Below are 12,682 nucleotides of genomic sequence, written 5' to 3' on the forward strand. Positions count from 1 at the left end.
GAGAGAGTCTGTGAGATACGAGATACTCACAGAAACAGAGGCAAAGCATGCACTTGTGAGTCAGAGAGTGTGTGTGCGGGTGTGTATGAGTGTTTGTAAAAGAGAGAGAGAGCGCGAGAGAGAGAGAGAGAGAGAGGAAGACAGGGAAAGACATGTGGCTCCACTGAAAGATATTGCAGAGAAATAGTATACAAGTGAGAATTTGCAGTAAGAATAGGATGACCAGAGCGTGAGAACGTTGAAAAGGAGGAGAGTGGACGCAGAGAGCCACAAATCCTCTTACACAACTGAATGACTGGGTGAATGAATGACTGAGTGAGTGAGTGAGTGAGTGAGTGAGTGAGTGAGTGAGTGAATGACCAGGACCATCACTGGACAAAAAGAGCCCATCGTGGACAAGAAGAAGAACAGAACGGTGCTTTGTGACGCATCTGACATCTCGTCCTCCATCTTTCCCGTCCTACACCCTTCCATCCATCCTTTTTGGAGACAGGCAGGGAAGTCTTTCCTCCGTCCTCTCGCATGCAACAGGAGCATCTGATGCGATTGGCTGTGCTCAGAGGGACGAGGTAGCCTGAGACCGCAGCAGAATCACAGGAACTTTGTGTCCCCATGTGAGAAAGACGTTGAGATCTTATGAATTGACCACACCACTCGTCCAAATCCAGAGACTCGCCACTAAATACGCACTAGAGGCAACTACTTACAGGTAGGCATGCTTAAAATGTCTTTTTATTATTATAGTATGCTCAGATAAGTTTGAACCTTTGCATGAGCATATTATCGGAAATGTAATTTAAATGTTGTACATTGTAAAACAAGAATGTGCAGTGTTTCCTTGAGGTATTTCTACCTAATACCTAAAAATTCAACAACATAAAAATATGTTGGTTTAATTTTGGTGTAACCTAATACATTCACACATTATATATAGTATACATATTTAATGTATGTATTTCCCCCCCGATGTTATAGGTTTATGAATTAAAGAAAAATATATTTTAATAAATATATAATTGTTTGTGTATATATATATATATATATATATATATATATATATATATATATATATATATATATATATATATATATATATATATATATATATATATATATATATATATATAACAACAAACCTATAACATCGGGGAAAAAACATACATACATTAAATATGTATACTATATATATATATATATATATATATATATATATATATATATATATATATATATATATATATATATATATATATATATATATATATATATATATATATATATATATATATATATATATATATATATATATATATATATTATTTTACTTTAATTTAAGTAATTATATATATTCTTTTTAGATGTTAGGTTAATGAAAGTAATAATATATTCTAATATATAATCTGCCATGTATATATATCAATTGAATATTTTTATATTTATATTATTTTGCATATGTACATTTTAAATATTGTATTGTAATTCATACATAATCTAAAAATATGCATATCAGATTAATTTACATAATCTAATAATCAATATTACTCTAAAAAATCACATTGACAAATAAAGAACAAAACTACTGAACACGTTTGAAATTATAGATAAATATATTTTGAGTGCAAAGATTATGAAGGTAAAGGTGTTCTGTAGTTTTGTTATTTATTTGTCAATGTGAATTTTTTTTTTCACATAGCATGTGGGTTTGTGCATCTCTGTGCATTTGTGTGTAACAGCAGTGTGTTTATGGGTCCCACATCCTCACGCAGGACTTGCACTTCAGTTCTTGTGTGGCCGTATTGACCGTGTTGTGGAATAGGGCAGGTTGCACTTCACCATTGCATGCACACACAAACACAGATTCCATCAATGACTCACATTATCCGAGTGGGCATTTGATCACATGGGGCTACTACACACCGACACACATGCTAACCAATATGTGTGGTTAAGACAGGGAAGGACCTGTGCTTGAGAGCGTTAGTGTGTGTGTTGCAAGCACAGGCGCTGCAGTCCGTGTGCTGCGTATGCTGCTCTGGTTGCATAACCGCCGCTGCTGGCACACCCCTCCCACGACACTGCACTAAAAACTGCTAACACAGATGCACACACTCCCAGAATACTAATAAGCACCAAAAACTCAACCAAACACCCAGAAGTCCCTGTCTGCTTCCTGAAGTGTAGATTCAGCCCCGTCACAATGAAGATTCAGCAATCGATACTGTCCATCAATATCTAAAAGGAGGAAAGCAGTTAAAGATGTGTCTGTGCACCTGAGGTCATGCCCACATCAGCCGAAAATAATGGCTTTGTATTGATAAATGTTATTGGCACTTGTTGTTGGTGTCGCCATTTAGTGATGCCGGCAAATTGTTTACCCCGCTTTTTGTTTGATATTAGGATTGATTACAATTTCTGATTCCTTTAAGAACTGGCATTCCTATAACTTTTTCCTTAGAATTCCCTTGTATCCAGTAGGATATATATTTCCCCCCATTATATTAGAAATACGCCAATTATAATATAAATTCCATGGTATTCCATTTCCATATTTGCAATAATCTTACAAATTGGTGTTCCTATTTTAATTATATTAGGAAGTGGCAAATTGTGGTACAAATTCCAATGGCATCCCTTTAAGATTTAGATGGAAGAAGATATTCCATTGGTAAAATTTATATTGTCCAAATTATTCTTGAAGACAGTTGCAATCTAGCCAGTCTATACTATTATAGTTTCATCCCATTAGGATGGCTTCCAAAATATGATATAAATCATTAGCATTCATTGTTAATTTTGCATAGCTATGTGGAAAAATCCATGTTATAGCTAGTGATAAGAAAACTTAATCATTAGCCATTTTGCGATGATTAAGATTCATTTATAGCTTGTTTGTCACTTTGCTAATACTAACCTTTCGAAGCCAATTGGTTGTTGTGTTCTCACGATCGGCCAGTTTCTAAAATTGTTAGTTATGACATTTGCGACGTCCTTTGAAACGGAGTAGGTGATCTATGTCAACAGAATCTAAAAGAACAAACAGTCTCTCTCGTGAATGAACTGTGGGTAAAATGGCTGACGCCTGCTCTGAATGACAGCCATTGAATTATTAAACACTGCCTCCTCCACGCTAAAACTAGCATGACCTGCGTTCTCTACAGCAGCTCAGCACACACAAAACAGCCATTTCATTGAGGATGCTAACATAGTCTGACAAAAACATGCTTATCCTACAGTACCAGAAAAAAACAACATCCATCCAGAATTTCATCATCCAGAATCATCTCACAGCTTCATCTCCATCTTGATCTGATGTTTGCAACATGATTTCTCACAGAATTTATAATACAGCCAAAAGACTCCATTAAATGTTATTGTGATCTGATTAATATAAGTAGGTACACTGGGGTTCTAACACGTGCATTTTAATATGTAGAGTAGTTGACAGCATCTGACACATATTAACAATTTTAGGGGTGCATATGTTACAAACTCTTTAGTTTGTAGAATTCATCGGTTTATTTTAATTTACCAATTTTATGCACTAATACATTATCGACCACCATGTTCTCAACAAGTAAAAATAAGGATTATACTTTTGTTATATCAGATAAAACAGTTGTTATTCTAAAACTCAAGATCAGACAGGATTCAATTAGTTGTTGCAAGCCCTAAACAAATATGAAATATCTATATCACTGTTGCCCTTTCCATAAATTCTATCATGTAACCATTAAATTCTCTTTTTGTCTTTAATGGTTGTTAAACTCAAGATTAGAGAGGATTATTAGGGGTGTCAACCCTAAACAAATACTGAATATAATGACATATTCATATAATCCAATCATATTCTGACATTTTATTTCTAAGAAAATAGGTAAGAATGAATCTCTCTTATGTAACATTGAAATGGTCTCTGAATGCCTTTGTAAACCGTGCTTGCATTTTCAATCATGGTTGTGTTTCTTGTAGTAAAATCTGAGGGCAAGTATTTAACGATAAATTAGAACCAGACAAACATTTGTGATTTATTTTAGGTACGCTAGAGAGACTTCAAATTAGCATACTGATGGTTCCTGTGATCCCATTGGTGGATTTGGAAACCAATGGTATTTTTTATTATTTATTTGTGTATAACATTGTGCAACTATAAAATCAATACAATATTGTAAATTTTCACAAAATCTACCAATTTATTTTTATTTATTTATTTATTTATTAATGTACAGGGACAGTGCATATTAATGAACATTTCTGTCAATATGCCAGAGTTAGCCAAAAGGCTATTTTCATCTGCAGTCCCTAGTCAGGTCAACAACAAAGAGTAACTTGTACTTTTCCAGTTGTAAAATCTCAAGGTCAGACTGGATTGTTAGGGGTGTCAGCCCTAAACAGATACGGAATATAATCACATATTCATAAAATCCAATCATCATATTCTGTAATCTTATTGCTAAGAAAACAGGTAAGGATAAACCTCATTGATGCGACTGTGAAATGGCCTCGGAAAGCTTTTGTAAACTGTGCTTGCATTTTCAATCATGGTTGTGTTTCTAACTCAAAGTATTAAAATCTCAGGGCAAGTATTTAGCAATAAATTTAATGACTAGGACCAGGCAAACATTTGTGGTTTATTTTAAGTACGCTAGGGAGAGTTTAAATTCAGTTTCTTTCAGCTCTCAGATTTGCATACTAGTAATTCCTGCGATCCCATTGGTAGAATTTGAAACTAATGGTATTTTGCTATTTATTTGTGTATAACATTGAGCAATAACGAAATAAATGCAATATCGCACATTTCCATAATATCTACCACAATGTAGCCAATAATTATAAACCAGCAAATACACAACATTATTCTTTAATAGTTGTTAAACTTAAGATCAGACAGGAATGTTTTGTTGGTCAGTCCTAAACACAAATGGAATATCATCACATATCCATATATTACAAACATCGTGATCTGTAAATTTATTTCCAAGGAAACAGGTAAGGATAATCCTCATTGAGGTGAGTTTGAAATGGTCTCGGACAGCTTTTGTAAACCATAATTGCATTTTCAATCATGGTTGTGTTTCTAACTCAGTTAAAGTTTTAAAATCTTAGGGCAAGTATTTAGCGATACATGTAATGACTATAGGACCAGAAAAACATTTTTAAAGTTTATTTTAAGTACGTTAGAGAGACTTTTTAATTCAATTTATTTTACCTCAAAGTTGCATACTAGTGGTTTCTACAGTCCCATTGGTGGATTTTGAGATCAATGGTATTGTTACTATTTATTTCTGTATAAATTTAAGTGATAAATAATTGCAAGATTGTTCAATTCAATATAATTTCCCATCATGTTATCAACAACAGTAAACCAATTACTTATAACTTTTTTTTGCTTGCCTCAGCAGTTGTAAAATGTCAAGATCAGACAGAATTCATTAAGGGGTTGCAAGCCCTTAACAAATATGGAATATAATCACATATTCATCATAGAATTCAATCATCACATTCTGTAATCTTATTTCTAAGAAAACAGGTAAGGATAAACCTCACTGATGTGACTTTGAAATGGCCTCAGAAAGACTTTGTAAACTGTGCTTGCATTTCCAATCATGGTTGTGTGTCTAACTCTGTTAAAGTATTAAAATCTCAGGGCAAGTATTTAGTGATACATTTAATGACTAGGACCAAATATTTGTGAAGTTTATTTTAGGTATGCTAGAGAGACTTTAAATTCAGTTTCTTTCAGCTTTCAAATTAGCATACTGGTGGTTCCTGTGATCCCATTGGTGGAATTTGAAACCAATGGTATTTTTGCTATTTATTTGTGTATAACATTGTGCAATAACAAAATAAATGCAATATCGCACATTTCCATAAAATCTACCACAATGTAGCCAATAATTATAAAACATCAAATACACAACATTATACTTTAAAAGTAGTACAATTTTTTCAATCAGATATGATTTATAAAAGAGGTGTCAGTCAGTCCTAAACAAAAACAGAATATAATCACATTTTCATAAAATCCAGTCATCACATTCTGTAATCTTTTTCTAAGAACATACAGGTTAGGTTTAACCTTATTGATGTGACATTGGAATGGTCTTGGACAGCTTTCATAAACTGTGCTTGCATTTTCAATCATGGTTGTGTTTCTAACTCAGTTAAAGTATTAAAATCTCAGGGCAAGTTTTTAATGATACATTTAATGACTAGAACCAGACAAACATTTGTGGTTTATTTTAAGTACACTAGAGGGAGTTTAAATTCAGGTTCTTTTAGTTCTCAAATTTGCATAATAGTGGTTCCTGTGATTCCATTGGTGGATTTTGAAACCAATGGTATTTTCACTATTTATTCGTGTATAATTTTGAGCAAATATAAAACAAACACAAAACTGCACTATTTAATGTAATTTATTCCAACAATAATAACTCAATGAACAATTACATTTACTGTTTTCTTTAGTAGCTGTATAAACTCAAGATCAGACAGGATTCTTTAAGGGGTTGCAAGCCCTAAACAAATATGGCATATAATCACATATTTATCATAGAATCCAATCATCATGTTCTGTTATCTTATATCAAAGAAAACAGGTAAGGATAAACCTCACTGATGTGTTAATGAAATGGCCTCGGAAAGCTTTTGTAAACCGTGCTTGCATTTTCAATCATGGTAGTGTTTCTAACTCAGTTAAAGTATTAAAATTAGTGATGTTCGGTTCTTGAACGAATCGTTCTTTTAAGCCAGTTCTCAGCAAGTAACCGGTTGAGCCGGTTCATGAATCGAATTGAATCAAACTTTAGTTACGGGTTGATGACGCAAGACGCAAAAGCCGAAGTAGCACGTCCGACTAAAAAAGAACCGAATGAGCCGGTTTAAACTTCTGTCGAAGTTTGCAGAGGATTGCCGAGGACTCAAAAGGAACAGAACGAGCCGGTTCAACCAGCTGTCGAAGTTTGTACAGGATTACCGAGGATGATTGAGTTGGTGACGCAAGTCTGAGGCACGTAGGATACTGGAAATATGCGTATTATTAATGTTATTAAATAACATTTTATTAAAACCTGCAAAAACCTTTCTGTTGAGAGATTTTACTGTAGTTTATTGTGAATGCAGATTTTATTTTAAGTTGTTAGGCGAAATTGATACGTTTATTCTTTCTATATATAGGCTTCTTTACAGTCCTTCCAGAAAAATGTGTTTTTTTTTTGTGATTGTTGCGGGCAAAAATCCTTGATTATGCGGCACGTTTTCTTAAAAAATGCGATGGAAAATGCGGGATATTTATGCAATTTTATGTGATAACATTGCGGGAACTTGCAAAAACTGCGGTTTGATTAAAAAGAGAAAAACACTACACAGAAAGTGCTGGGTTTTCTTGTTTTATTGAAGACCTTAATAAACACATGGCTCAAATTTACAAAAAATTTTGTCAAACAAGTTCTGTAGCTTTACAAAAGGAATATGCTACAACTTCTGAAAAAATTAATAAATAACTTCATGTTTTACAGAGGTAGCTATACAAAACAGATATTTGAGTGCTTCCAATGCACAAAGTCCAATCTCTTAAAGGGTTAGTTCACCCAAAAATGAAAATTCTGTCATTAATGACTTCCCCTCATGTCGTTCGACACCCGTAAGACCTCCGTTCATCTTCAGAACACAAATGAAGATATTTTAGTTGAAATCCGATGGCTCAGAAAGGCCTCCACTGGCACAATGCACTGTACACTCTCAAGACCCAAAAAAGGCACTAAAGACGTCGTTACAAAGTCCATCTCACTACAGTGGGTCTACAATAACTTTATGAAGCGACAAGAATAGTTTTTGTGCGCAAAAAAACCCTAAATAACGACTTATACTTTGATGACCGATTTCAAAAAACAGCATCATGAAGCTTCGAAGCGTTATGAATCAGTGAGTCGATTCATGATTTGGATCGCGTGTCAAACAGCTGAAATCACGTGACTTTGGCGATCCAAACCGCTGAATCGACTCACTGATTCATAACGCTTCGAAGCTTCATGATGCTGTTTTTTGAAATCGGTCAACACACCGGGAAACTGCTTTGTGCTGTCTTTTGCTGTTATTTTTGTTGGCAAATAGGAATTTGCGTGCTTCATCATGGTTTCACTGATATCTATGGTTTCACCACGGGGTTTGCAGCTTTCCGATGGCGTTCACGTCGGGTAATTACGTCACTTCAAAACGTTCCCATGGCAATAGGGGGAAATGGCGGCTCTTGTGTGAAGTAAACAAACATTTTTCAACTTTCTGCTAATATATATTACTTTTTTGCAACGCAAATGCAGGGATTATGAAATCATGCTAGCCCGCATATTTTTCACACAGAAATAGGCAATTTACGCGGTGAAAGTGCGGCGTATTTGAAAAAATGCGCCCCCCACATAAATATGTGGACTTTGGCTGATTATGCATTAAATCATGCGATCGCATAATCGCGTTTTTCTGGAGGGACTGACTTTAGACATGTAACATTTGTTGATCAGTGCCTGTAATGTGTACTGTAGTTGTGCAATTTTCAGTCGAATCCGACGTGAAGGATAAAGGAATTAACTGTGAACACAAACACCATTAACTTAAGTGAACGAAAGGCAATAATCAGCAAATGCACTTTATTCGATTGTTTCAATATGCATTGACACAGATTACTTTATTTGAATGTTTCCTTGATATAACATGACATTGAGAAATGCATAGTGACATCATTTAATGATGACGTCAGGAACCTATGAATCGGCTTTTTGAACCGGTTCATTGAGCCGAACTGTCCAAAAAGAACCGGTTTGCGGAAATGAATCCGACTTTACATCACTAATTAAAATCTCAGGGCAAGTATTTAGCGATAAATTTAATGACCAGACAAACATTTGGGAAGTTTATTTTAAGTATGCACTTTAAATTCAGTTTCTTTCAGCTTTCAAATTAGCATACTGGTGGTTCCTGCGATCCCATTGGTAGATTTTGAGACCAATGGTGTTTTTCGCCATTTGTATGTCTATAACTTTAAAATAAATACAAAATTGCACACTTCTATAAAACTTATCATCATGTTTCAAACAACTTTAAATCAACAACCAAATACACTTTTTTGTTTTCTTTAGCAGCTGTAAAAACTCAAGATCAGACAGGATTCATAAAGGGGTTGCAAGCCCTTAACAAATATGGAATATAATCACATATTCATCATAGAATCCATTCATCATATTCTGTAATCTTATTTCTAAGAAAACAGGTAAGGATAAACCTCACTGATGTGACTTTGAAAAGGTCTTGGACAGGTTTTGTAAACCGTGCTTGCATTTCCAATCATGGTTGTGTTTCTAACTTATTTACCCCCGGTTTCACAGACAAGGCTTAAGTTAGCCCCAGACTAAAATACATGTTTGAACTGGTTTAACTGAAAGCAACTTGCACTGAAATATCTTAAAATATGTCAATGCCATTCTTTTGTCTCAAGATACTCACCAGTAATGTTTTTTACTAGGGCACGTTTATAAAGGTACTTAGATGTCCTAATTGAACTAAGGCCTAATCCTGGCTTAATCTAAGCCCTGTCTGTGATACCGGGCCTTAAAGCATGAAAATCTCAAGGCAAGTATTTAGTAATACATTTACTGTATAGGACCAGACAATCATTTGTAAAGCTTATTTTAAGAATGCTAGAAAGTTTAAACTCTTTCTTTCAGCTCACAAATTAGCATACTGATTGTTCCTGCGATACCATTGGTGGATTTTGAAAACCAATGGTATTTTCACTGGTAATTTGTGTACTACATTGAGTAACTATAAAATATCTACAGCTTTGGACAACTCCATAAAAAACATTACCAAATATCCATTAATTATAAATCAATAACTATAATTAACATTTTATTTCTTTTAACAGTTCTAATAACTCAAAATCAGACAGGATTCATAAAAGGGGTGTCAACCCTTAACAAATATGGAATGTAATCACATATTCATCATAAAATCCTTTCATCATATTCTGCAATCTTATTGCTAAGAAAACAGGTAAGGATAAACCTCACTGATGTGACTTTGAATTGGCCTCTGAAAGCTTTTGTAAACCGTGCTTGCATTATCAACCATGGTTGTGTTTCTAACTCAGTTAAAGTTTTAAAATCTCAAACCAGGTATTTAGCATTACATTTAATGACTAGGACCGGACAAACATTTGTGGTTTATTTTAGGTATGTTAGAGAGACTTTAAATTCAGTTTCTTTCAGCTTTCAAATGTGCATAGTGGTTCCTGTGAAGCCATTGGTGGATTTTGAAACCAATGGCATTTTCATTATTTATTTGTGCACAACATTGTGCAACTATAAAATAAATACAATATTACACATTTCCATAAAATACTATATAAAAACACTTAAAATGTGTCTATTTAATTAAAAAGGGACAGTTTGACATGAAGGGTTTTCGGTGTGAAGTGGCACACAGACAGAAGCAAAAAAAAATTAATCACAAAGAAAGTAGAAAAGTTGTGATGTAATGGAAGTAGTGACAGATCATCTTTTCTGTATTAAGAGTAAAAAAAAAAAAAAAAAAAAAATAGGGTGTAGACATTGATCTATCCTTCGGTTGTTGATTGGCTGGAGGCAGACCTGAAGAAAGGGGTGGGGTTTATGAGGATGAAATGATTGGAGAAGTCCAGCATACATCAAATCTGAACTTTCACTAGAAAATCAAGTTACGGCATTTTGTTTAAAAATTATGAGGTCAAAAATTATTTTAAAACATGAAACTTATGTGTAACCCCTCCTGTATCCGGGTCCGCCGACATGAGAGTCGGACCTTCTAACAAGGAGGCTAAAGGCTGTAACCTCTAGCGCCAGTAGCTAGAGCGTCTCTTGAGATCAGAGGAGTGAGGTTTACTCCTATATAGTGCTTGCATATTTTATAGTCACATTTAGCAGATTACAGCTGGGCGGTAATATTGTTTTTAATTTTGTGACGATAAACAGTAAAGCAGTTAAAATGCATGCACTTTATGTACATACATGAATGAGATTGCCCTGTGACTGTATGTGTGATATTTACTTTGGCCGTAAGGGCAGGGCTCAGGACAGGCTTTGAGAGACAGAGGTGAACAGCTGATAGCATAGCTGGCACAGGACATGATGGCCTCTTGCCGACTGTCTCACTGCACAGGTGGAATGTATCCAGAGATAGAGAGACAGAGACGGGCTTCAGGGAGAGATGTGCCTGTGGAATGTGCTGGGTGGTACCTGTGTGTACTTTTGTTGTGTGTTGTGTGTATTTGTGGGAGTGAGTGGGGTATGAGGACTGGAATGTTCTGGATATTTTGATGACTGTGCGTCCATCTGTCTGCTTGCTTTCAGTGTTGTTTATCACATTCTGTTCATGATGGAAGCTAGTGGAGATTTTCTGTGATTTTTACTTCTGTAAGGTGACATTTTTGAGTAAAACAGGGCATTCATTCAGTGAGAATAAATGAAGGCAGGACTTGATTTTATCCATCAGGATTTGATTGGATCGTGAAAAGCAGACGTTGTTTATCAGAATCAATCCAGATCGAATGCGAGTTTGCTATAACCATCAGATAACTTTATCCAAAATTTGGTCTCTGTTGATTTCAGGTTTTGTTTAGATGTGAAGTGTTTCATTTACACCTCTAGAGTCAACAAACAGAATTGTAAATTGAATGACATTTTCAAACTGTTTTCCTAAACACTTCCCCTTCTCTGCCATTGGTCACCCAAACAGATACCCTCACGCTATTGGTTGTTGCTGTTGCTGTGTCAGGCTGATTCTCAAACAAACAGAGCAATGTTTTGATAGTGTGAACTTTTCAGAAAAAAATTACCCTACAAATGCTTTACTTTATAGTTGTCTCTGTATATTAAACTAGGATAGAAGAAAGTATTATAACCTTAAAAAGAAAATAAGAGAAAAAAAAAACACGGTAAGACAAATTACGTGTGTGTATTTGTGTCATGGTGGTGCCAGAACTTCCTGGAATGTGATTTCTTGACAATGTGATGAACTCAAGAATGCTGTTGACTGTTACTCAATGCATTCAGTTATTGAGCCTGTCAATGTGTCTGCTTTTAAACACATATTTCTGTATTTAGTACTTTAGACGGAAACGCAAGTATATGGAACTCATTAATGAACATTACAGACAGAGTAATATTAACTCCACATTATTAATATGTGAAGAAGCAATGAGATTTCACTCATCTACAGCGCGACACCACAGGAATATAAATCAAGTGACCAACAAAATGTCACATGGTACATGTAAAAACCTGTGTATGAGAATATAGGAATCATTTACTGTAATACTATGATATATATCAAAAAGAGTATCTGATATCATCAGAAGATCATAGAGACCACTGGCTCACAATGCTTTTGAGAAACGCAGCCCAGGTCATCAGTTATTCGCTGTCTCTTCATCAACCTCTCTGCCTCTCTTCATCATGTTTTGTGCTGACAGGGTCGGACACACACATGATTTCATTAAGTGCAGCAGTGCCGTGCTGACCTGCTTTAATATGTTATCAGCTGTCTGTCTCTCTCATGAGCCTCTTACATAATGGAGGAGCTTGTCTTATCAAATATGAAATCCTGTGTGAGATGGTAGCAAAAAGGCTGAACTACTCCTGACAAACAAAAAAAATGA

General features: G+C 34.9%; 1 protein-coding gene across 1 annotated transcript in view; it reads left to right on the forward strand.

Moving 5' to 3' along the window:
• The window catches only part of rnf208 (ring finger protein 208), a 22,221-nt gene continuing 9,539 nt past the window's right edge, over positions 1 to 12,682 (forward strand). The window contains exon 1 of the mRNA XM_079803971.1: positions 1 to 709. The gene's annotated coding sequence lies outside the window, so the exon portion shown is untranslated. The remainder of the gene's footprint in view (positions 710 to 12,682) is intronic.

This window comes from Gobio gobio (genome assembly GCF_949357685.1).
Source record: "Gobio gobio genome assembly, chromosome: 22".
Classification (NCBI taxonomy): Eukaryota; Metazoa; Chordata; class Actinopteri; order Cypriniformes; family Gobionidae; genus Gobio; species Gobio gobio.